At 33.0% G+C, this 25859-nt stretch overlaps 1 long non-coding RNA gene across 1 annotated transcript in view; it reads right to left on the minus strand.

The window, feature by feature from the left end:
- Positions 1–10890: 10890 nt before the first annotated feature.
- The window catches only part of LOC140696355 (uncharacterized), a 216967-nt gene continuing 201998 nt past the window's right edge, over positions 10891–25859 (minus strand). Inside the window, exons 6-7 of the long non-coding RNA XR_012072563.1 lie at positions 15335–15523; positions 10891–11181 (exon numbers count right to left, since the gene is read on the minus strand). This is a non-coding gene — a long non-coding RNA (uncharacterized lncRNA). The remainder of the gene's footprint in view (positions 11182–15334; positions 15524–25859) is intronic.

Here is a 25859-nt window from a genome sequence, read left to right on the forward strand (position 1 = left end):
AACAGAATCATAATTCACCAGAAGGAAAAAAAATGGATTTTCTCTCCTAAAGTGATAATACTTTGGAATTCATTTGGGAAGGTAGAAACGAAGTGGAAGAGTCGTCCTGTTTCCATAGCTGGGGATAAGTTCACCAGCAGGGTGGGAAAAAACAAAGATCTTTCTTCCTGATAAGAAAAGCTGCAAAAGTGTCAGCTCTTCATTTTGATGCAGCTTTGTGTTCACAGGGTCATCATATTTCAGTCATTATGGTAGGAGGCACCCTTCCCTCCCTGGTCTATTATAACTGGCCGTAATGTACCATAGAGGCTCAAGATGTTCTCTTCTTGACTGAGCCTGGAGAGTATCTATTTCACAGTGTATTCCCCTTAAAGGGAGAGTCTACAAATGGCCACAGGCGAGGCACTTATCTGTATATAAGCGTTGAAGACAGAATGGGAGTAAATGATGCACTTCATGGAGTTGCATTACTTCTTCAGTACAATTTGTTGCACAAAAAAAGAAAAGAAGGATAGAAATAAAAGAAAAGAAAGAAGGACAGAAAGAAAGAAAAAAAAGTAATTTGGTAAACTCTTGTGGCCTGGAAGAGTTAATGTGCTTCTTCCTACTAGAAACAGTGAGCCGGTTATATGTAGGCAGTTTCTTCTCTTCTGAGTTACATCAATGCTGCAAGAGATGTTTTAAAATGGCTCTTCATAGGCTCCAGGGATGGAGAAAGATTTTTTTTTTTCTACTGTCAGTAGTAACTACAAAATGAGTTTGTAATTTTTTTTCTTGTTTTTCTTTTTTCCCCTTGTGGTATCACCCTAAGAAAATGGTCTGAAAGACTTGCTTTCTTACATTTAGAATCAGTTATGGGGACATTACCTCCTTGGTCTCCTTAGGTTATCCACACAACTTGAGGAATTAGCAAAGATTTGCTATCATAAAATAAAGAACAACAGCAAAAAAAAAAGAGCTCATCTGTCCTTCAATCAATTTGACAGTTTTCTATGAGTTAGCATCTGTCTTTTTATGACCTATTGTCAATTCAGTTCTCGTTATTTAATATCTATTTCTGGATATTTTATACATAATTTTGCTTAGGTTGTTCTTTTTAAAATTACATCCGTTATCTCCTTCAGTTATAATTTAAATGAATAGCAAATGCATCACAACCTTTTTTAATTGTAATTTTCTCCCACAAATTCATCATGCATTATAAGATTCTGATAAATATGATTTTGTGTTTTTTGCATTCTTGCCAGAATATCTTTTCCCAGGGTAACCTCTCTTGGATTCCTTTATTTTCACGATACATACATATCTTAAGTGCTTCAATAGTATTTCTCAAACATTAAGCATCATTCACTTGTTTCTCAAATTCTAGAGTATAATCTCACGAATATCTTCCTTGGCTGAGTGCAAGTGTGAGGTGTACTTGTTTTCCCTGAACAAGTTTCAGCCCTGCAAAGGACATTTTATAGACAGAAAAACATTTCCAACTCTATTTTCTCTTGGTGCCCTGGAGGTGTATTTCAACATTTACAAAATACCTGACTATCCTTATTTTCCTTAACGTCTATCCGAAGAGTATCTGCTGTGTCAGCGGAGACACTCACAGCTTCTCATTTCCCTGGTTCTCATATCTGTGCAATATTGACGCCTCCCCCTCCTTATTGGGTTTCCGGTTTCAGTAAACCTTATCCTAGCATTTTAAATCCTCAATCATTTCTTTGACATAACCATATATCACTACTATTTCAGTAACATCATGCTTATCCCTGATACTCATCCACATACGTATCATCGATAAGGCTTTGATGTAATAAATCCTTGATATAATATCATACTTATTCATGCTATGAGATATAATCAAAAATGAAAGCAGAAACTTAAGATACAGAGTAAAATATATTACTTGCCAATTTTCCACGGTAACTTTTCATCATTACTCCAAAATTACTTTTTAATGCAAAGAGTAGTTTCAATCACATTGAGGCCCACATGATTCAGATACTATCATAATCACAATTAGATTACATTACTGCAATCAGGAATGGAGATCATTAAGAGAAAGAATATAAATTGCTTTAGTTTTACAAGTACTGAGCTAGCAAAATTATAATTAATCTCCATTTATAATCTTTTCTTTCATAGAACTGCAAAGCATGCTACTTTTTTTAGGCCATCAATACAAATTAGAACTAAGTAATAAAGCCCTAACTACTACCACTGTGCTGCTCACAATTGAAGAAACTTTCACATTACGGGTAGGAAGGAGGCTTTTGATACAAGCAGCGCCCTTAGAATAGATTGTTTCAGTGCAATAAGCCCAACTATTACAAGGTGCTGTTTAAGGGACAGAATGCTGCGGAAACGCGCTCTCTTTTTGAAGTAATCAGTTTGTGCATTCCATTTCTTAAATGAGATGGCACTGCTCATGTGAGATGAAGAAATAATGACTTAGCAGTCACAGTGAACGCAGCGTTCCGTGCATCCCAAGTTTTGAACTGTAGTCTTTAAGAGGTACAGGGAATAATAAGAACGTGAAAGAATAAATTCAACATATTAAAACTTTCCAAATACAGCCAGTTCTAATTATATGTTAACTATTTCATACTTTTTCAGTGAGTTATGTTGTACATGACATGTTGGTACTCCCAGTCCCTCCACACTCCTATACATAGCCTTTGGTTATTAGTCCTGAAAATTCACCTTGAATTGTGATGGAATATATTATAAAGTACAGACAGTAATAAATGTAGATGATCTAATTTTATTAGATTTACAAACTTTCCCCACAATTCAGAAATCAAAACAGCCTGAAAAAAAAAATCAGACAATTTGGAGAAATTTATCTGGTGGCAAGTGGACCCCCACATGAAGCCAACTTGCATGAACTCATTTGGTTTCAAAATCTGACCTGAACTGACAGGAGACTGCTCACAGTTTTTAACTATGTTATTTTGTGTGCCTGTTAGTACAAGATACTGCTCCGGATCCCACTGGAGAATTAAATAATATATGATCTATGTAGGTATCAAATTATCTTTTTTAAATGGGAAAGATTGCTTTCCAAGAGGCAGTTTGCACCAAGGGTTTTAGATATGGAGCCAGTAGCTACATGCAGCTGAGTCAGAGCTGTTGGTGACAGCTATCTCCTGGGCCTCTTGCCTCACTATGTCCAGGGTCTTCCTTGTGCTGCATTCTTGCTCTCAGCTTCCCTGATTCAGCGCTTTTCACCAGCATGCTGTGAATGGGTAGTACCTGCGCCAGGATTCTGATCCACTCAGCCCCTGAGGCAGCTGGATAGAGATGGAAGGGCCTGTATGTAGCTCTGGCCGGGCACCATCAGCTTTGAATCTACACATCCAGTTACCCAAGTAACCAGTATCACAGTGAGCTGCACAGATATTATTGATTCCCATGTGTGCCCTGTTTTGGAAAATGTTTCAAAGCATTGTTTGGTGTATCCAGTTTCTTCTCACCTTCTCCCACTTTCCACTTACCAGGCTATTGCTAACAATACCCGACATAATAGACAATGATTATTTGTTGAGTGTTTAATGTAAAAAATGTTACCATTCTTATTAAAAATGTTTGCATTTTTAAAAATAGGTACATAAAGCATTAACTTCAGAAAATCAGTTTCAGAGGTCAGGCTATGGATGGTTTATTGGAAATGCTGAGTTATTCCAACGTAGGCTGACATACTTCTAAGACTGATTCTAAAGACATGGTACATTTAAGTACAGGGAAGAAATATAAGTCCAATATCCTGTCTATTTGTAGCAAAATCCTCTATTAATGGTGAAAACATATGGCAGCATAGGTTTGAAGAGTTATAAATTACAATGCAATCTTACAGTTGATAAAATTCTTAAAATTCCAGGAATTTGTAATGATACTTCACAAAAACAAGAATGGGGAAAAATAATCATAAGAGAAATATTCAGCTGTCTCATTTTAACTATAAAAACAGAATAAAAAGTTTTATTTATAGATAATTATTTTAGTTTAAATTGTTAAAAGGATATATGAGATGGTTCTACACTGAATCAAATTTAATTAAACAATGTGCACACTGCTACCCAAATTGTATTTCTACTGTATATGTGAAATAGTAATAATTTAAAAGAACAAAATGATAACTGTACTTGTAGGCAATGAAATTAGTTTTTAGTGCTAATAAACTCATGCTTTGCAGCTATAATAGTCTATGGCTCTGTGGTCGGAATTTTTAGGAAAACTGAGAAGCTCTGCAGAAATGTTCATTGTCAAGAGGGACAGTATATACAGTTTGAATCAAAGAAAATCAAGAGTGAAAAAGAAGGATAATTGGCAAATTTGATCTCACCTCATCAATCATTGACTAGAAAAAGTATAAGCATTTCCTAAGATACCCTGTAAATGAAATGATAAAGTATCAAACAAATTATATTATTTATAAGGAGCAAGTTATCTGTCTTATCTACTACAATTTTAAACAATTATAAGTATACTCCATCAGCAGTATATTTTCCCTTCCATTATAATTAATTAATATATCTGAATCAAATGCTAGTAGGGTATTGATAAGAAAGAAAACATTGTGTTTGACATTAAAGAGACACAAAATAGATATTAAAGTCCATTTAAAAATACTATAAATGAACAAGAAACTGCTATTAGAGTTAAGAGGCAGGGGTTTGTTTCTGACTGAAGTCATTAGAGAATGTTCTGTGGGTGTGTGTTTATGATGACCTCTAAAGTCTAAATTTCTTAGACAAATATTTAAGCTTCTCTAATATTTAGTCTCAATCTGCGTTTATATTCATATAGGATAAGTTCTAACTGAATCAGTTTTCTTGCCAAGTGTGCTTGGAGAAAAGCATTAAGACTAACTTTGTTAGGCAATGAAGAGTATTTGTCTTAGGGGACACTGTTTAGAGAAAATTCATTTGTCAGTCATACTCACACAGCCCAGGGGATAGGAAGAGGGGCAGGGTGAAAAAAGAAGGGCAAAATCATCTATTGTTTTGAGTCTATGAAGCGCTGGAAATATAGTTCCATTAAAGAATCAGGGGAGTGGTCAGAGGAACTTTCCTTGAAATATAAGCGAATAAAAGTATTTTACTCTCTTTTCTCCCTTTCTTTAAACTTTTCTTTTTTTCTTGATGTAATGTAAAATTTAAAAAGGAATAAAAAAGACCCCAGAACCAAACCAAAATTTTGTTATATTTCTGCTAGGCATAATTAAATATGGGAAAGGATGAGAGTGAACATTAGTTATTGCGTATGTAGCCTGAGATTTTATCAGAAAATTGAGCTCTCAAAAGGGAAAGGCTGCAAAGAAGACATACAGATGGCCAACAGGCACCTGAAAACATGCTCAACGTTGCTAATTGTTAGAGAAATGCAAATCAGAAGTACAATGAAGTATCACACCGTCAGAATGGCCATCATCAAAAATGTCTGCAAATAATAAATGCTGGAGAGGGTGTGGAGAAAAGAGAACCCTCGTAAGATGTTTGTGAGAATGTGAATTGGTGCAGCCACTATGGAGAACATTATGGAGCGTCCTTAAAAAACTAAAAACAGACATACCATATGATCCAGCAATCCCACTCCTGGCATATAGCAGGAAAAGATGAAAACTAATTCTAAAAGATGCATGCATCCCAGTGTCCATAGCAGCACTATTTATAATACCCAAGACATGGAAGCAAACTAAATGTCCATTGACAGTTGATTGATTAAAGAAGATGGGTATATTTATACAATAGAATATTACTCAGCCATAAACAAGGATGAAATAATGTCATTTGCAGCAACATGGATGGCCCTAGAGATTACCTAAATAAAGTAAGTCAGACAGAGAAGGACAAATACCATATGATATTACTTATATGTGGAATCTAGAAACATGATACAAATGAACTTATTTACAAAACAGAAACAGACTCACAGACATGGAAAACAAACATGGTTACCAAAGGGGAAGGGATAGGGGAAGGATAAATTAGAAATTTGGAATTAACAAGTACACACTACTATATATAAAATAGATAAAAAACAAGGACCTTCTATTCTACTGTATAGCACAGGGATTCAATATCTTATAATAACCTATAATGGAAAAGAATCTGAAAAAGAATATATAAATATATATGTATATATCTGAATTACTTTACTGTACACCTGAAACTAACACAACATTGTAAATCAATTATACTTCATTTTTTTTAAATGGAAAGGCTGCAGTGCAGCTCTGTCCCAATGACTTTCTCTTTAGTGTCACGAGAACCAGGGAACATACTGCTCTCTGCAGAGATCCAGATTGACATAGAGGATTTCAGCAGAGAAGTTGTTGAGGAAGAAATCCTGCTGCTGTCCCTTTTCTATGTTTATGAACCATACCTAGGAAGAAGGAGAGTACTGAAAGCAATGGAAGATGGTGTCAAGGAGTGGGTGGATGTGATTATTAGACGAAACTGCAATCAGTGACTTAAATAACATGTCTATGCATCCTACCCACATCGGGAAGCCAAAAATTGAAGAGAAATACACTCCTGATACAAAGGAATAATAGACATCATGAATGAGTAATGAGCAAAAAACCCTGTTGAAATCGGAGACCCAGCTAGCCCCCACCCAATAGGACCCAGCTGACTCCCATCCAAACTTCATCTGTCATTGATGTTGCCTTCCAAATACTGCTGGCACAGTATAGAATTGTACTTTGCAACGCCTTGCAGTAATCTGGAGCCACGTGATCTGTTTTGGTTGGTGAGTTATGAACATCAGTCATGTAAGGTTACATAATTACCTTGGGTTATCGTGGAGGTTCTCTGCCGTAGTGCAGGTATCACTGTACAGAGTCGCTGCTCCATCTACCTTGGTCCTCTAGTGAGGAGGGTAGCAATATAAAACTGAGATGTGACTGAGCTGCAATGGTTACATATCATAAAATTAAGAATTTTTGTAGTGTAATTTGGGCATTTCTTTTTACCACATCATAATTTAGGCTCTATTGCCTGGCACCCCACCTACTTTTCTAAATTCAAATAGGAGTAATAATCAGAGAAAAGTAAACATAGTGATAAGGAAAGGGGGAAAAAAAAGAAGAGAACAAAAGCAACAAAGGCAAGCACATGGCACATCTCATAAAAGAAAAAAAAAAACCAAGGAAACTGAACAAAAGTTATGACAAATAATTCCCAATTCCACATACACTTAAAGGAATTAAAGACAATGTGCTCCCTCTAAAAATGTCAGGAGCGTGATATTTTCAGCTTTGTTCTTAGTTCTCAAGGTTGCTTTGGCTAACTAGGATCTTTTGTGGTTCCTCTTGCTGTGGAGCAAGGAGCACTGGAGCAGGCCCTCAGTGTGGGCCAGAACACACACTGGGGCACAGGACACAGGGAATCAGCTAGAGTCCTGGGTGGTTTCAGTCTGCTTCCTCTGCCTTGTTGCTCTTTATGAGTGGAGTCCAGGTTTCTTACAGCCTTGCTGTTGGCCCACTGGTTTTCAAACCAGCTAAGGGGATTCATCCTCCCAGAGTCAGACCCCAAGACTGGAGTACTCAACATGCGGTTCAAACTGTTCACCCCCCAGGGAGTATGTGCTAGCCCATGTCATCCCCCTTTTCTGTGTCACCTCCTAAGGAAGCTGTGCCCAAGACCTGATAGCTTCTCTTTCCTTACTACAGGAGTCTGTGTGAACAGTTTATACAACCTTGGTTGTGCCAGTCTTTCAGCCAGCCTCTAATTTGTTTTCAGTGAGAATTGTTCCACCATGTAGATGCATTTTTGATGTGTTCGTGGGGGGAGATGAACTGTGCATCCTCCTATTCCGTCATCTTCTCTAATCTCTCCAGGAAGCTGGTTTAAAAGAGTATTTGTTGGAGTGACAAATGCACCTATAAATGAGTTAATTAATGAATTTTTAAATGTATTTTATTGAGTGCACTATGACAGACATTTAATCAAATTCAATTCAATAAATATTTGTTGAGAATGTTTTACGCAGCAGACACAGCAAGGTATGGTGGTAGGCAACATTCCTGTAACCAGAAGAGGTTAAATAACTTAAAGATCTATATTCAAATAAAAAAGGTTCATTTCACTTAACAAACCAAAATATATTTCTGTTAGATTAAATATAAAAAAGCAATTCAAATAGAAAAAATTAATAAATTCTTATCAAAATTTTAAAGTAAAATATCTTAAGCCTAAACAAGATAGAATTAAAGGAAAACTTAAGTTGATTTGAAAACTAAACATGATTGAAAAAGCTGTGCATTAAAAAATAAAATAAATAAAAGACTAGGGCAAATTCACAACTAGTATATAAGAAAGATCTAGTGTCACCAATATATATTAGATCATACAAATTTATGTGAAGTACACTAAAACGTGGATAGACATTTTCAAGTAGCATGAATGTAAAATTAAAGCAAAAATGCAACCAGTAAATAAACATGTAGGAAATTTTCAACCTAAAATCAAATATGTAAATTAAAACAATAACTTAATTTTTAACACTAGCAAAATTTTGGAGGAAAAAAATTCTTAGATGCCTAATGATGTCAAAAGTGTGAGAAAATCTGCAATGTTTACAATTGTAAGTTTTAATGCTTTTTAAAGAATTTTGCATTTTGAGAAAAAAAGGTATATATCATATGATTCTTAAATATCACTTGTGGGTATTTTATTAGAAAATGAATACTTTAGAATTTATTTTTGATAATTATTTATAATTATACTAAATTAGAAAAGCCAATGTGCTTGAGAAGACTAGAATGATTAAATAAATTGTATTACATACACACAAGGAACTCTTTAGTGACTCATATATCATAGTGTTAGAATCTTAAGCTTCAGCGTCAGATTCTCTTCATTTGAATCACAAATGGAACATAACTATCAGTCTGACTTTATATATTTTTTGAAAATTTCTGTACCTCAGCTTATTCATTTGTGAAATTTGCATATGTATAGCTGTATTTATACACATATATTTGTGTATGTATATATACATTTAGTTTTACATGTATTTGCCCACACAGTTATTTAAATCCATGTATTACAAGGTGGAATCTGTCTGAATTAACTCCTATAATATTTTGGCCGATAAACACCTTTCATGCTTTTGCTCTATGCCAGATGCTCAGGATTCACAGATGAGTAAGAGACTGTCCTTTTCCTTAAGGGAAAGGCTTTTTGACAGCATACATTCAGTGAAGGGGCACAATTCTATCAACAGGATTTGGTAGAGAAGGAGGGTGGAAGGGGGTCAGTTTTATCTGAGATGTTATTACTTCTCTATCAATGCAAGGGCTTTTTTTCCCCCCTTAACCTATATAAAACTTAATTTTCAAATCCTGTTAAAAAGAATATCTATTCTTAATTAGTTTAGGAGTTATGGTAGATTATCCACTGAAAGATTAATTACATGCTTTCCAGTGAAGTATTATAAACCATAAGTTTAAAGTTGGACCAGATGCATTTCAGCCCTGAAAACTCATTAACCATCTGACCATGTTGCACATATGGTAACAAAGTGAAGAATGTATCCAGTCAAACACACATAAACACTTCTTCATCATCATAGGACAACTGCCTCTTAAAGTATGCCAGTAATTGTTCTATTTCTCATACCTACAAATATATAGTTTAGGAACAGAGAAGCTAGCAAATGAGAGGTTTTGAATAGTGAGTTTGAAAACGCACACTAAATATGTAAGAATCGAGACAGTTGATCCCTAGTTTGCTTTTGTCGCAAAACTCAGCATCCATCTCTCTTAATCTCAAGCTTAAAATGAGTTTTTGGTTGGGAATGTGAAACTCCATGTTGGGAGTGGACAATTTCTCTATTAGGGAAATCACCTGCACTGATTTTATAGACTCGCAAAATTTAACACCTCAGTCATCCAGCTATTGGTTTATTGGAGAGGGATTCCTTCCACTGCTTCAGCCATATCCCAAATCTCCTTCATAATTCCTCTTCTGACACAGTAGGACCACTGACAAAGTAAACGTCTTGTGCAGTTCTTTCCCCGACAAAAGATGGCAGCCAGCCTCAGCAGCCTGAACCATGTGATAAATGAAGTGGCTTCAAAGGGAAGCACTTGACAGTTCCCTGTAAAAAGCCAGACTATGTCTGTCCATAAATATAATTGCAAAATAGTTTACATTTTGGTTTCTCCACTGAATTTTTTTTTGCCAACTGTCTTAATTTGATCGATATTTCCACATGAATAACAAACACTAGCATTATGCCTGTTCTGTATTTTGATGAAACTTATTAATCAAAGAACGTTTATGAAAGAAAACAATCTGTTCATCTCTTTCTTTGAATGTGGATAATCCTTTTGAATTCCTTAATGGCCGTCTTACAGTTTTGTAAAGTTGCAATATGCCCATATTGGCAAAAGAGGATCCTACCTTTTAATATGATTCTTGAAACGTATCCATTTTTTCCACGTAATTTTTGGTTTTAATGAAAAGAAGCGATGGGGAGATAGCTGTCTTCTAGAACGAGTAGACAGTTTTGCGTGTGTTTGCAGGTACAGATGGGCCTACAACAATGGTCAAGATCTATCAAGTAAATAGCTTATTATTTTCCTCTCTCTGAGTATGAAAAAATAAATAGCAATTTGACTTATTATTTCTTCTACTTTTGAAATGTAATGAATGGAACTGATGATAACTACCAAATTTCTAAAGATGTACACTAAGTTGCTTGCATGGTTTTAAAAAACAACCTGAGTTATTATCTTCTTCATGGGTATTTTAGAATAACTTCTATTTATTTGCTGATCATGGGTATTTATTTTCATACAAGAACTTTAAAGAGTATATGAACACTGTTATTAAAACAACATGAGAGAAAGGGAACAATATAGTCTGCTATAAAATGCACAGGGAAAATTCATAAACATTTATTCTTTAAATCTGTTTTTGCTGCTTTTACTTTGTAGTCACTTCCATTGTTTTCTGTCTTTATTGAGTTAGTAATAAAAGGTTGAAGTTTACCAAAGATTCACAGACTGAAGGAGAGCAGTGGTAGGGTTTGAGTGAGGCATGTAGCATTTAATTGAATTAGTTAATTGTTTTAGGGGCATTTTGAGGAGATGTCTTCTTCATGTTAAAGGTTGAGGTCACATAGACTTGACCACGCATGTGAAAGAAGCTCTTGTCTGTATAGGTAGTGCATCTTTAAACAGAAAAAGAAAAATCAGTGATTGTAGGGGTAAATAAATAACTAAGAAAGAAAGAAATCAGTCTGGCTCAAAGTGTACTGAGGTTGTAAAGAAGTAATAAGAGCCCATACTTTGACGTTTCTATTTTAAATTTCATTATAAAATTTCAAATATGTCTACAGATTCAACATGTTTAGCTGTACCTCTACCTCATTCTTTAATAATGTTATATACCAGTCATCAAATAGAAAATAAATAAAAATGGGAAAAAAAAAAGTAAGAATAGAAGACAATTAAAGATAAAACCACAGCCTGAGGGCTGCAATTCTGACCACAGACATCCTTGTGGCCAACATGAGGAGACACATAATCAGTTATTTAACTATTTTTTTGCTAAAGAAATTAAAACAGTTGCTCAACATATCAATAGTTTAAAGAGATAAGCTGTGAAAAACTGGGATGAAAAGTAGTAAGTCCATTAATAAAAGCCCAGAAACCACCACAAATTCTATTTGCAAGAACGTATATTCTTAACATTTTAGCACAATGATTTGTTCCAGAGGAAATAAAACTGTTTAACATTTCATAAAGGATAATAAAATACATTCTACAAAAAGTGACCTTAAATCTTGACTACTATCATTATCTGATTTTAACCCTTTAAAGTTTTACAGATTTGATAGCTTAGTTATATGCTTTATTAAAAATTATCAACGTTTTAATTAATGCAGCTACATTAACTAAGATATCTACAAAAATATTTATTTAATATTGAGATGTTAGCATATTGTCTGGTGTTTTAATCTCCCAATATAAATTTCTACACTAATATGGAGACTATACACAAAAAAAAATCATAGAAAAAACATGATTTGCTTCTAATGTACTACATTATGTTATACTAAGGGAATATTTTAAATTGAGGTCTTCATATTAGAAGCTGCAGATTAGGGGTCTTCTGATGTTAAAATGGAGAAGTAAGTAAAAGCCAGAGCATAAATAGAGAAGACAAGTAAGAGCCATGGAACACCTATTACATATCTGACAGTGTGCTAGGCGAGTTTACATTCATTTCTTATTCAGCTTTTAAGAAAAATCTACAAATGTGTTATTTTTATCCTTATTTCCAGCAGAGGTCATTGTGATTCATGTGGACTGATTTTCTTGCCAAACGTAATACAACATTGATCTGGTGGCAAAACCCAGGTCTTGTGGCTCTAAAGCCATACTTCCAAGTAAGCAAGTTCCTTCGTCTCACACTTCCCATATCAAACCCAGGCAATTAATGTTGTTGACTGTAATGCTCCCAGGAACTTCATGCTGAATCCTATTTAACTTCCCATTCTGGTATCCCCTTCTGGCCATACTCCCTATTTCTCAACACCTCTCCTTTCATATCCACAACTTTCAAAACATCCTTACCTATATTTCAGTAGGATCACATTCTAACCTTCAATTTCACGTCATTTGGGTAAGGAACTGATCAGGATAGAAGGCTAACTGAACATGTCAATACTTGCTCAGCCCTAATTTAGATCAATTGTATGAATGCTGAGATTTCTCACTACAACTTGAATATTTATTATGTAACATTCAATATCAAAAATATATGCACCTTGTGAAGTTGTGGAGAAATTGGAACTCAAGTGCACTGTTGATGCAATTGTGAAATGGTACAACTGCTATGGAAAACAGTATGGCAGTTCTTTAAAAAATCAAAAATAGAACTCCCATATGATCCAGCAATCCCACTTCTTGGTATATGCCAGAATGCAAATAGGGAGGATAGAGTCTCAAAAATTGAAAGCAGGCTCTCAAAGAGATACTTGCACACCCATCTTCACAGCACCAACATTCATCATAGCCAAGAGATGAGAGCAATTCAAATGTCCACTGACAGACAAATGGATTAAGAAAATGTGCTCTATGCATACAATGGAAAATTATTTAGACTTAAAAAAAAGACATTCTGTTACATGCTACACGTATGGACCTTGAGGCATTATACTAAGTGAAATAAGCCAGTCGCAAAAAGACAAATCCTGTATGATTTCACTTATATGAGGTATCTAAAATAGTCAAATTCATAGAAAAAGAAAGTAGAATGGGGGTTACTATTCTACTTGGGGGAAGGGAGGAAATGAGGAATTTGTTTAATGAGTAGAGTTTCAGTTTCACAAAAGGAACAAATTCTGGAGATCTGTTTCACAACAATGTGAGTATACTTAATGCTACTGAACTGTACATTTATAAATGATTAATATGGTAAATTTTAGGCTATGTGGTTTTTACCACAATTTTTTTAAAAAGGTGTGCCTGATAAGAAGTGAAAGAGAAAATTGCATGATTGGAACTAGGACATACTCTGTAACATTAAATGGCCTGTTTTTATCATTGGCTTCTCAGAAATGGTGGGTACATTTTGTTGATCGTCTTTATGAAACACTGTCTTTTACTAACATTCTCTTAACTTCCCTTGATTTCCAGTGATTGTGGATATGTTTTTCTACAGACTGGTCAGTGAAATTGTTTAGTACTTTTACTACCTGTTCATTTAAATTTCTGGCCACACTTAGCAGTGTCATTCCCATTCTTCTATTTTAGTCCTATTTATAATGGTAAACATTTTTCTTGGGTGGTGTATAAGTGTAAGAGTCATTAAAGAAAAAAATGCAAATTGATTTAACTGTGATTGTCTGGAATAAAATTTGTTCTCTTCATGAAAAATTATTATCTGAATTTTCAATTCTATGATATATCCCATCATGTTTAATGTAGCTGAGAACTATAATTTAGCTTTTTCTTTAAAATTTCATACTGAACTATATTTTTTAAACCTTATATTAGTTATTGCAAAAAAAACCCTTTATGAAAAATGATAGTTAACAGAGGTGCTAATACATTTTAAATGATGTCATATATTCAAAGTTCATTCTTTCATTTCTCTATTAAGAAACTTAAAATTGATATAATTTTATTGAATTGAAGTATACTGATGGCTTAGTATTACTAAGATATGTTTTTTATTTAACTAGATCTTTTTTCCATGCTTCTGAACCCCTCATTCTTTTAAAACTCAATTTTATTTGCACAAAGTATGCTTCTTTTTTCTTTCTCTTTTTAACTGCTGTTCAGTTTTTATCATTTTTTGAGAATTCTTTAGTGAGTGTGTCTTTGTTTGGAAGTAGTTTATTGTTATGGATGATTCATCATGTCCTTGAAATATCTCACATTAATCACAGGCAATGTTTCTTTTCTCCAGTTTTAACCTTCTTACCTAATCAGTTTAACCTCTTTTCAGGAATGAAACTCAGTTTGGGATCTTCCTCTATATACTGTTAATTGGTTTCAAAAATTTATGGTTAGCTAAAATCCCAAGCTTATTCATTTCTTTCTGCTTTCCAAACAGCATCAAGTCTGGATTTTACCCTTAGCTAAGCATAAGCAAGTATTAGTTTGTATATTAATAATGTTTGTAAAATATGCAAATGATATTAAATTAGATTCTCCAAGTATGTTCCTTATACCTTAAGAAGTTTATTTTAGATACCTTTGACATTTATAACACAATAATTTTAACTAGATCACTCAAATTCCTTGATGAATTACTGCATTTCTTTCCCTAATCTGGGGGTAACTACTTACTCGTATAAAGGGTGAAAAGGTATTCCTTCTCAACATACATCTTCTGTTTCAAGACAGCTGAATGATTTAAACATTTCTCAATATTGTCATAACTTAGCCTTTTTACAAGGTGCGTTAAATTCTCTAGGTATATATTTCCAACAGTTTGACTCTCTTGATTTACCACATTACTAACTACTCTATTTTAAAAGTAAATTCACTATTATTTGATTTGAATTTTAGTACAAAATTCAATTTACCATAACTTCTATTTGAATAGAGAAATCTAAAATGTAATTTTATACAAGAAAAACAAAAATTAAACTAAGAAAATTTAGCAACAGATGCTTCAAGAATTTCTTCACTTGGGGATACATATGTTTGCTTTATAAATCCTGTGGTGCTTGAAAAATATAACTTTAAAAAATCCTACAACCTAGAAATAGCACAACACAAAGAAAGCACCAAAAATAATAAAAATAAAACAAACAACACCCCCTCCAAATACACAGTGGCCATTAAAAATTATTTTCCCAGTGATACCCTTAATTAATGGTGCAAGATTCATGCAGCTGAGTTCCCATTTCTTTCTCTGTCTCTCGTTTCTCAATATTTTGCATCATTTTTGTGTGACTTTTTCCTTCTTTAATTATTTTGTAAACTCTTCCTTGCCAGTCTTCTTAACTTCTTCAATTAGTCTGAATTTATGATTCAATGTGCAGACCACTATTTCTGCAGAATGAAAAAAAGTGTCAAAATTCAAAATAGATTCCAAGATTCTCAGATGAAAGTTAGCATCTATTCACTGAAATGGAACTCCTTAATGATGTAAGGATTTTTAAGGAAAATTAATAGGTTCCATTGTTCCAATGGAAACTAGCTCCTACAAAATATTAGCTTAAGAACTGACTACACGGCAGTTACATATTAGTCAAACTTACTGCTAAAAAATATTATGATTTGACTTTCGGTTGCTGTTTCAATGTGTTTTCTAATAGGAAGACTTCATATATGTAAACATAGTTATTTTAGTCTTTCTCTTTCATTATTACAATACCATAATAATTACTGTATTTAAATGCATGTAACGTTGAATGAAGGCAAGGGTTCTATCTTGATTATTGTTGTCAGGTGCTAAATAAATATTAGTAGATTAATTAATGGATTATACAAAAGTAATTGATTAAATCAATTCCCTAAATATATAAAACCAAATTAACTAGGCGGCTCTGCAAAAATGAACTAATATGTAACTGCTGTGTACTCAGTATAAATCAGTGATGAGCAATGGGCTGGCTACTGGCCACCTACCTCCAACCTAGATGCTGAATCTGTCCGTGATCTGATTTCAAACAACATTTTTGAGTTCAGAAAAGAAGAGGAAGAGGAACTTAGTGAAAACCAAGATATGCAAACAAAGAGACTTTTCTCAACAACCAACTTTGGCCAGGAGGGAAATCTTTTAAGAATATCTTAAAAGACTGACCTGGCATAATTGAAACTTTATACCCCTTGAAGAACTCCCCGCTTCTTCCTCTCCTTCATTCATGGCAGCCACCATCATACCCTCTGTTTCTCTAAGTTTGACTAGTTTCAATACTTTGTATAAGTGGAATCATAAAGTATTTGTCCTTCTGTGACTGGCTTATTCATTTAGCATAATGTCCTCCAGGTTTATCCACGTTGTATATGCAGGATTTCCTTCTTTTTGAAGGCTGAATAATATTCCATTGTGTATATATACTACATTTCTTTATCCATTTTCCTGTCAATGGGCATTTGGGTTGTGTCTACCTCTCAGCTACTATGAATAAGGTTGCAATGAACTTAGGAGTGCAGATATCTCTTCAAGATCCTGATTTCACTTACTTTGGATATATTCCAAAAATGGGAATGCTGTATCATATGGGTAATTCTATTTTTTTTTGAGGAACCTTTATTATATTTTCCATAGTGGCTGTATAATTTTACATTCTTACCAACAGTGTACAAGGATTCCAGTTTTTCTATATTTTCACCAACACTGGTTGTCTTTTTTTTTTTTTTTTAATAATACCACTCTAACAAGTATAGAGTGATACCTCCTTGTGGTTTTGATTTACATTTCCCTGATAATTGGTGATGTTGAGCATCTTTTAATTTATCTGTTGGTCATTTGTAAGTCTATTTTGGAGAAATGTCTATTCAACTCTTTTGCCCATTTGTAATTAGCTTGGTTTTGTTTGTTTATTTTGGTTTTCTTAGCTATTGAGTTGTAGAGGTCCCTTTTATGTTTTGGATATCAGTCTTTTATCAGATACGTGATTTGCAATTATTTTCTCCCATTTTTGTAGGTTTCCTTTGCTGTGCAGAAGCTTTGAGTTTTATGTAGTCCCATTTGTCTATTTTTGCTTCTGTTGTCTGTGCTTTTGAGGTCATATCCAAAAATACAATGGCCAGACCAATTTTAAGATGTACTACCTGATGTTTTCTTCTAGGAGTTTTACAATTTTAAGTCTTACATTTAAATCTTTAATTCACTCTAAGTTGATTTTTATGTATGGGATAAAATAAGGGTCCAGTTTTATTCTTTTGCATGTGGGTGTCCAATTCTCCCAACATCATTTATTGAAGAGGCTATCGTTTCTCCATTGTGCATTCTTGGAACCTTTGTTCACAATTAGTTGACTGTATGTATAGGCATGAGTTTATTCTGGGCTCTTGATTTTGTTCCACTGGTTTATGATATGAGGTTATCTGTCAGGTACATGCCAATTTATAACAGCTATATCTTTCTAGTGTACTGACACTTTCATCACTATGCAATGTTCCCCTTGCCTTAGAGTTTTCACTATCTGATATAAATATATCTACACTATTTTTACCTTTATTTTAGTGCTACATATTTTTCATATTTTATTTTGATTCTGTGTTTATACTTTAAATCATTTTTCTTATAAAATAGGATATAGTTGGATTTGTGTTTTTAAGTCCAGCTAACAATTTTCTTTTTTAAAAATTATAGTACTAAGTATATTCATATTTATTGGAATGCCTGACAGATTTGAGTTAAAATCTACCATCATAGTCTTTGTTTCTATCTGTCCATTTGTTCAGCTTCCTTTTTCTTTCCATTCTTGCTTTCACTGGATTGATGAAGCTATTTTTCAAACCTCCATTCCTTCCCCCTTAACTTGTTAGTTATAGATTATTCTATTGTGCCTTTTGTGATTACTAGAGTCATTGTGTCCAAGCATTTAGTTCTTAAGACCTCTTTGCATTCTTCAAATTCTTCAGGTACCCAAAGAGCTTTCTTCTATGTCATTTACATCTATTAAAACAATTAAAACTTAGAAAATTTAAAAATACACCCTTAGTAATTCATTTAAAATAATAGCTAAAGTCCATTGCATATAATGATAATAAATGATATTGCATAAAAATCAATATTTCTCACAGAAAAAAATTAGTGAAATAAGCATTATTTTGCATTTATGCAAATCTCTTTACGATCTGATTTAAAGAAAGACAGCTACACTCTTATATATCCTTATCCACTCCGAGATACTTATAATATTTTTATTAGAATATGTAAAGAAAATCTGGTTTCACAGAAAAATGTACTTGGAAAAGGGAGAAGTATATTAACAGTTTTCTTTGCTACTACAACAAATCTCAACAAATGGTTTCTTAAATGTTAGTTGCAGTGTAGAATCTGAAACCATAACAATATATTTGCACATATTGTTACATTAAAATCCACTGATCTATCTGCATTTTGAAAAGATTAGTTTTACCATTGCACACTTTGATAACATGCATTAGTCTTATATAAAATATTAATTTGCCGAGTAATGCATCTCTTTCAAATGTCAGTACATTTCATTATACAATATGTTAAAATTAATATTTGTGTTTATCATTATCAATTTCATCAGAAAGTGTTTAAGTATTGGAGAGCTATAAAGTTCATGTTAATAGATACAAGTTTCAAAAATTCTGATTTTTGCTTAACAGTTCAAGTTTTGTGACTGGCAACAAACACTGTTGGTTTCCTTGAAGTGATAGGTCACTTGGTTTGTTCTTAAGCAATGTCTGCAAAACACCAAGTTTGAATTTCCACATTTTCCTGTCAGTCACTCTTTCAAGTTAAAGTAATGTTTCAAGGAAAAGTGACTAGTTCAGCTCTCAACCCAAATAATCACATAGGTACCTGATAGTTTCCTTGAAATAACCGTCATACTCTGGTGTGCAAGAGAATAGCTTTATATGGGCTTCCCGTTTCATCACATGGGATATTAACAACATGTACTCAAGGACATTCTTAAACAAAACTGTTTTCTGTTTGTTTGTTTCCCTTTGAGCATATGAGAGGAATGAAATGATTAACAATATCATTTGATGCCACTTGTGGGATTCAGACCAAAATATCAGCATTGCTTTCGCACAGAGTGAATGTCAATATAATGAAACAGATAAATAAGGTCTTACAATTTGAAAAATGGCTTTGATATTTTTGGACCCTCCAGAAGCCACATGGGAATGACCCAGGGGTTCTTGGATCACATTTCAAAAATGGATGTCCAGACTTCACAACATGCATATTTGACACATTAAAATCAACTATCAATTAAAACTTTTCCCACACACCAGGCAATGCAAGGACCTTAGAACACTTTAACTTCATTTACCCCTCTAATACCTTTTATACTAGTACTGTCACATATCTAAATATATATTTATTTGCAAAACTTACAGGAAGTTGTTATTGCTTTGTACTAAAATATTAATGGGGATTTATCCATATATTTAACATTTTTATTCTTTGTTTTTCGATATATATTTGTACTTCTAGCTGGCTCTTTTTTTTTTTTTTTTTGGTCTTAAGGACTTCCTTTAGAAGTTCTATCTGAGAGAGTTCCAAAGAACGAATTTTCTATTTTCATGTTTGAAAGCATCTTTATTTGCCTGTATTTTTATAGAATATTTTCATTGTAGGTAGAATAGGTTATCATTTATTATTACTATTATTATTATTAATTTTAATTTTTTCATACTTAAAAATATCATTCCATTGTCTTTTGGTTTCAATTGTTTCTCAATCTCATCTGGATATTGGCCCATAGTGTCTAATTAACTCAAAGAGCTGTTTTGGTGGTTTGCTTGTTCTGCAGTTTATCCTGTTTTTCTACTTTCTCTTGCAGGGTTTTTTTGTTTTGTTTTGTTTTTTTTCTCCTTCATACAAGCTACTCCATCATAGCTGGGAACAGAATTCCTTAAAAACAAAAATAAATAATGGAGGAAAAGTTATATCTAACTCTAATTGCATTTAATTATTTTAAGTATTCAGGTACCTCAATATTTGTTTAACCTGGATTACTAGAAGATTTGAGGGGAAAAAAATCAGCTACATTTAATCTGTTCACATATTACTTCCGTGGTTCTAAAGCAGAAAGCTGAAATTTGTCTTCCTGACAGACTTCGAAATGAATCATTTTGATAAACCCTCTTAGTCATGAATATGTTAAGTCAAGTACCTTACTTAGTACTGTGTTGGCAGCAGGCCCAAATATTTGTTCAGTAAGAAAAATGCCAATTCCTTATAAGAGGTTGATAACTATTTTCATTATAGTGTGAAAGGTTATGCCAGTTGAATAGTGTAAAACGGGCATCTCAGAGGAGGGATGATTTGTATATTAAGAAGGAATTTTCAGCATCCTGTGGTAGAAGTCTGAGGAAGGAGACAGAGGGAAGTGAGGAGGAGCTGAACGTGGAGGTGCCCAAGTTGGAAAGAGACTAGAAAGACAAGGGGTAAAAAGAGAAATAGCCAGCAAGGACCTCCCCAATGTAAGGGGAAAAACCAAGGAACTGCAGGGGAGCAGAAGTCTGCTAGACAATTTTCAACATTGCATTTATTCATTTTAATACCCTAATGATATGTTCTGGAGGAACTGTAGTATTGATCCTCCAAAGTATCATTCAAAGCAAATGTTCCAAGTGACAGGCAAAAGCAGAGATGAGGCCACAGGATATTGCCCGGGAGGGGCAAGTCACAGCCAGAGATGAGAAGAAACATCAGGATATGTCTGTATTCCCTAGAGTTTCTAAGATTACTTCAGGAAGTTATTGGACTCACTGTGCTATTTCAAGAAGGGACCTGAGTTATTGTACTTTTGATACCAAAAGAAAAGATAACCTCAAAAGGATAGAAAATGTGAATGCACTTAAGTTCCAATGTCTATAAATAAAGACCAAAGAAGAGAATTACATAGAAGTTTTATAGGTGGACATTTTATACTTGAAGAAATAATTTTAAAGATCCATATGTTTGTAAAAAATCACCAAAATATTCAATCACACACTGAACAGTGAATATGCTTAAATTAAACTGGATATTCATGTTTTTTCTATTTTTGATATTACTACCAATAATAGAAAAACAAAGGAACTTTGATGAGATGTTATATCTCTTAGAAAGGTAATTCATATTGATAAGCAGTTCCAGCCTTTAACCCAAAGAGCTGCCTAGAATAAGCAGGCCTCCGGTTACACCTTCTAATATATAAGTTAAGTAGATTTTTAGTTATGCTTTTTTTCCACAGAACCACAAAATGGTAAATCTCTAAAATGCGAAAACTTCAAAGCATCATTGGAAATTGATTTAAAGTGCAAAACTCTACATACTACTAGAAAGGAAGGTAAGTTTTCTTCCCTTTCATTTGTTCTTCTTAAAAATGTCTGCAAACGTTAAAGGAAATTTTGCGGTTTGGGGAAATAGAGTGACCCAAAATAATAATAGCATTTTTCCCATTTACTTGAAATCCTCTAGCAAGTTCATACTACTATATGCATATTATACTAAACCACCAAGGGAAACATTAAAAAAAAAAAGCAGCCAACCAACTAGTTGTTTCAATCTTACATATACCACTTTGTAATGATTTGCCTATATTTTTTCATAAATGTACTAAAAACCAGTTTATTGTTTGGTGTAAACATATCATATTTTATTCGGTTAAATATTCTGATTTTAGAATAGAGAATTCCACCTTTCTCTCTTTCAACAAACATATAAGTGACATATGTATATAGGTCAGATATACATTAATTTAAATTTACATATTTATATTCCTATATTATATACCTATATTTACATATTAATACAGAGAGACATGGATATAATAAATACATAACACTTCTATAGTTTTGAAATTTCTATAGTCTTATTTTTAGTTCAGAGCACACATTCAATTCAATACACTTATGAATCAACCATTAGAAACGTGTTACTATGTTGAAGCAGTCATGGCCTTTGTTCCATGTCACTCGTGTTGGCTTAGGCTGACACATAGCTACAAGGCATGACGGATCAAAGTAATTAAAGTTCCAATCATTTACCTTTCTGTGTTCAATTTCAACTCTGTTAGCCTTCAACCTGAGTCCCTAGTATTTTAATATTGCCAGATGTCTGTTCATGTGCATACACGCATGTGCACGTGCTTGTAAATAATATACAAGTGCCATTATTTTTGTTGTATTTAAAAATTTTCAGCATTTTTATCTTTAAAGTTTCCTTATGCATTATTAATTTCCTTCATCATAATGTTTTTTAAAGAAAATTTGACTCTCAATAAATTTACCTTTCACCCAAATTTGGTACTGTCTTTGCCTTGGTATGTAAGATGAGAATCATCAGTAGATAGATCTTATGGCCATAGACAGAATTACAGATCCTGGAAAAAAGTTTGCATGATCCACTAATCAATCCTTCTGCATTAAACCAGGCAAATATGAGCTCACCAATGAAAGTTGATAACATAATCAACTTCTGAGCAGATTTCTCAGATGAAGCGTTAGTTAATAATTTAAGTTTATATCTCTAACAGCCAGCTTCTCTAATTCCATAAGGTAAATATAAAATAATTGGATTAGATTAAAAATTGAGTTTCCAAAAGAAGTTCACTCTTATCACATGATGTTCAGTTTTGAATATTAGCCAACTTGATGGACTCTGGGCAATCTTTCACGTTACTGTATAATAGTTTCTGTTCTCTAGATGATAGCACCTAAGACTTTACCTAGAATTACATTTTAATGTCACCATCAACACCACATTAACACTTACCTTGGAAATCTATTCAATGACACCAATTGATGATCTCCACCCCCACCCCTTGGTTTTACACCTTGGCTTTATCTTATTTGATCTTGCCCTAACATTTTTGCTTGACCATATTAAATTATGGTAAACAAGACTTTTTGAATATTTGAACTTTTTCAATTAGATGTAATTTGGCAAAGATCTCCATATTTATTCTTTTAATCTTTTTTATTCATTATTTTTTGTTTGTTTAGACGCAGCTTAATAGAAAGGAAGTGTACTTCTAAAATATCTACTAAAAAAAAAAAGAACCCAAGTATTTTTCAATAGAAAAAAAAAGTCTATCTAATTATATAACTATTATTTGGAAAGAATATTAGATCAGTGGAATTACTACTTTTTACAAAGTACATCAATTAAAGAATTATATCCTTAACAGATTTATAGTAATAATAATGCAGCCATTGTTACTATTTGATTAGTGTCATGCTTAATTGCTTTTTGTTGACTGATGGCTTTAGGATAATATATTTGTTTCAAGTTTCCTACATGAAACATTCTTTTGATCCTGAAAGTTATCCTGTTAGGATCTCCTGGCCTCTGGCATTCAGTTGCTAAAAGCAGCATGTTCATTTAGCTGTGGATGCTACAGCACTTTAAAGCAGAATTCTGTCAATTCCCAGTCACATGTGATAAATTAACGTCAGGGTTCTTTTCATCCAGGTGCTTTGCCTTCATAAAGTCATTGAAAGATTACCAAATGCATTATGTTTATTTTTATTACATAGAACTCGCTACAAATTCCCTGGCCTTTTAGTTAAGCTGACTTTCCTGGTCCATGAAAGCCAGTTTATATTTGCCAGATTTTTCATAGACCAATTGAGCATAGAAACAATGGGCAATTGAGAAATAGTATAATGTGTTTGTGTGTCTGTGTGTCTGTCTACACACGTATATTATCTATCTACACACATATATTATCTATCTACCTATCTCACTTTGCAAAGTGTGGATATAAAAACAAAATTAAAAGTATCATCTGCTTTCACCACAATTCAGAAAATTAAAGATATTTTAACGAAAAGTGTGAAATAGACAATTTAAGAATAAAGAAAGAGGCTTTCTGAAATATTGACATTTGGCAAACATACGTAACAATATATTTTAGAGTTTCTGCATTTTAAAATAAAAAATCCAGTGATACAATATTGGTATAAATATTGGGTATAAATTTGACAGTATGTAAATCTGTATTTGATATAAAATGACAACAAGACATTACATAAATGTGCTACTTTTTACAGATATATCTTTCATCATTTTATATGAAATACTTGGTTATCGTTAAAAAAGAAAAAAATGAGTCACATTTAAGTATTTTCAAAATGTGGAAAGCACCGCAAAAAAAAAGCAGTTTATTAAACAGCAAAGTGATAATGAGGATTTCATTTTGCAAATCTAGATAAAATTCCTCTGGGATTTTACTGGTGAATATAATAAAGCTCTTGGTTTAAAGCAAGTTGTCTTTATCACCTAAACAAGATTTTCATTCTTTTTATACATTTTTATCAGGAATGGTTATTGAATTTTATCAATGTCAGTTATATATATATTTTTTCCCAAATGTTTTTATGATTTTAATCAACCTGTTATCAATCTATTAAATCTTATGTTAAATCATCTTTATATTCCTAGGTTAAACTTCAGTTGAGTATAATGAAATATTTTTTTAAATGGGAATCAATTTTCACTATAAGTTTAAAGCATTTAATATAGAGATTGATCTATAATTATCTCTTGGGTTTTTTCTTAAATTTAAATGTTAGGATTATATTAACCTCATACAATCTACAGGAGAACCCCAATTCCCATCTTTTTATTCACTCCTAGATATGAAAACAAACTCCTCTTTCTCTTTTTCCGTTATCTCAATTTTGATTTCTGTAAAACAGAGAATTAAAAAATAGAAATGTGTGATAATACAAAGTAAAGTTAAGTACGACTCTGATGAAGAAATTCAGGCCAATTTAACAAACTGAAACTTTCTCTTGTTGCACTTATATCAGCAATGACTATTCAGCACTGATAGTCTCCATGACTGCATTGTGATGTTGGTTTCTATGAAATAACTAGCAACCTCAATACACGACATGAAAAACTAATCTGAGAAGTGGTCCCAGATGACTTTCTTGTTGGCACTCATTGTATTCTGGGAATATGCCAATTCTTCCAGATATCCGTGTGTATTTATTAGGAGCAAAAATGACTTCATTTTCAAATTTTGCATAGGTGTTTGCATTTTCCATTTTAGCATCCTAAATCCTAACATCCACCCTAACATCCATATAACATCTTAAATAGAATTAATATTCATTACCTTTGCTAAGTTGCACCAGAATACTGTGTCTGCTTTAGTACAATTTGGGAGGCTAAACTTGTTTAAACATAACTTAAGGCATTAGTTCTTAATCTTTTTTTTTTAAATCACAGACAGCACTGAGTAGCTGATGCAAGTTTTTGACTTTTCAATTAGAAAAATAAATACAAACCTACAATTATACATGTGGTGTCAAACTTTTTATTAATTCATTATAATTTATGAGGGTTCCACATGTTAAGCACACGTGACCTAAGAAGCATTAATTACTTAAATAGTGTTCATGTATTTTGGGTTTCAATAGGATTAAATGAGAGGAGAAATTAAAACCTCATCCCAAATTTTTATGGCATAGATAATTAATAGTGTAGCTTTTATATCAAGTATAAGAAAAAATTTGACAAAAATAGACAATTAGTTATTTGCTTCTTTAAAATAATGGCCAACTTGACTAATTGCAGACTCAGTGTTTCATTTGTGTTACAATGCTGCCCAAATTATTGCATGCTTCAAAAGAAAGGTCACACTTTGGAAAATGGCCCTATGTAAATGAATCTGTGAAAATCTGACATCTTTCTGTGTATGCACAAATAACATTAATTGCCAGAGTT

This window comes from Vicugna pacos, chromosome 5, assembly GCF_048564905.1.
Source record: "Vicugna pacos chromosome 5, VicPac4, whole genome shotgun sequence".
In the NCBI taxonomy this organism is placed as follows: domain Eukaryota; kingdom Metazoa; phylum Chordata; class Mammalia; order Artiodactyla; family Camelidae; genus Vicugna; species Vicugna pacos.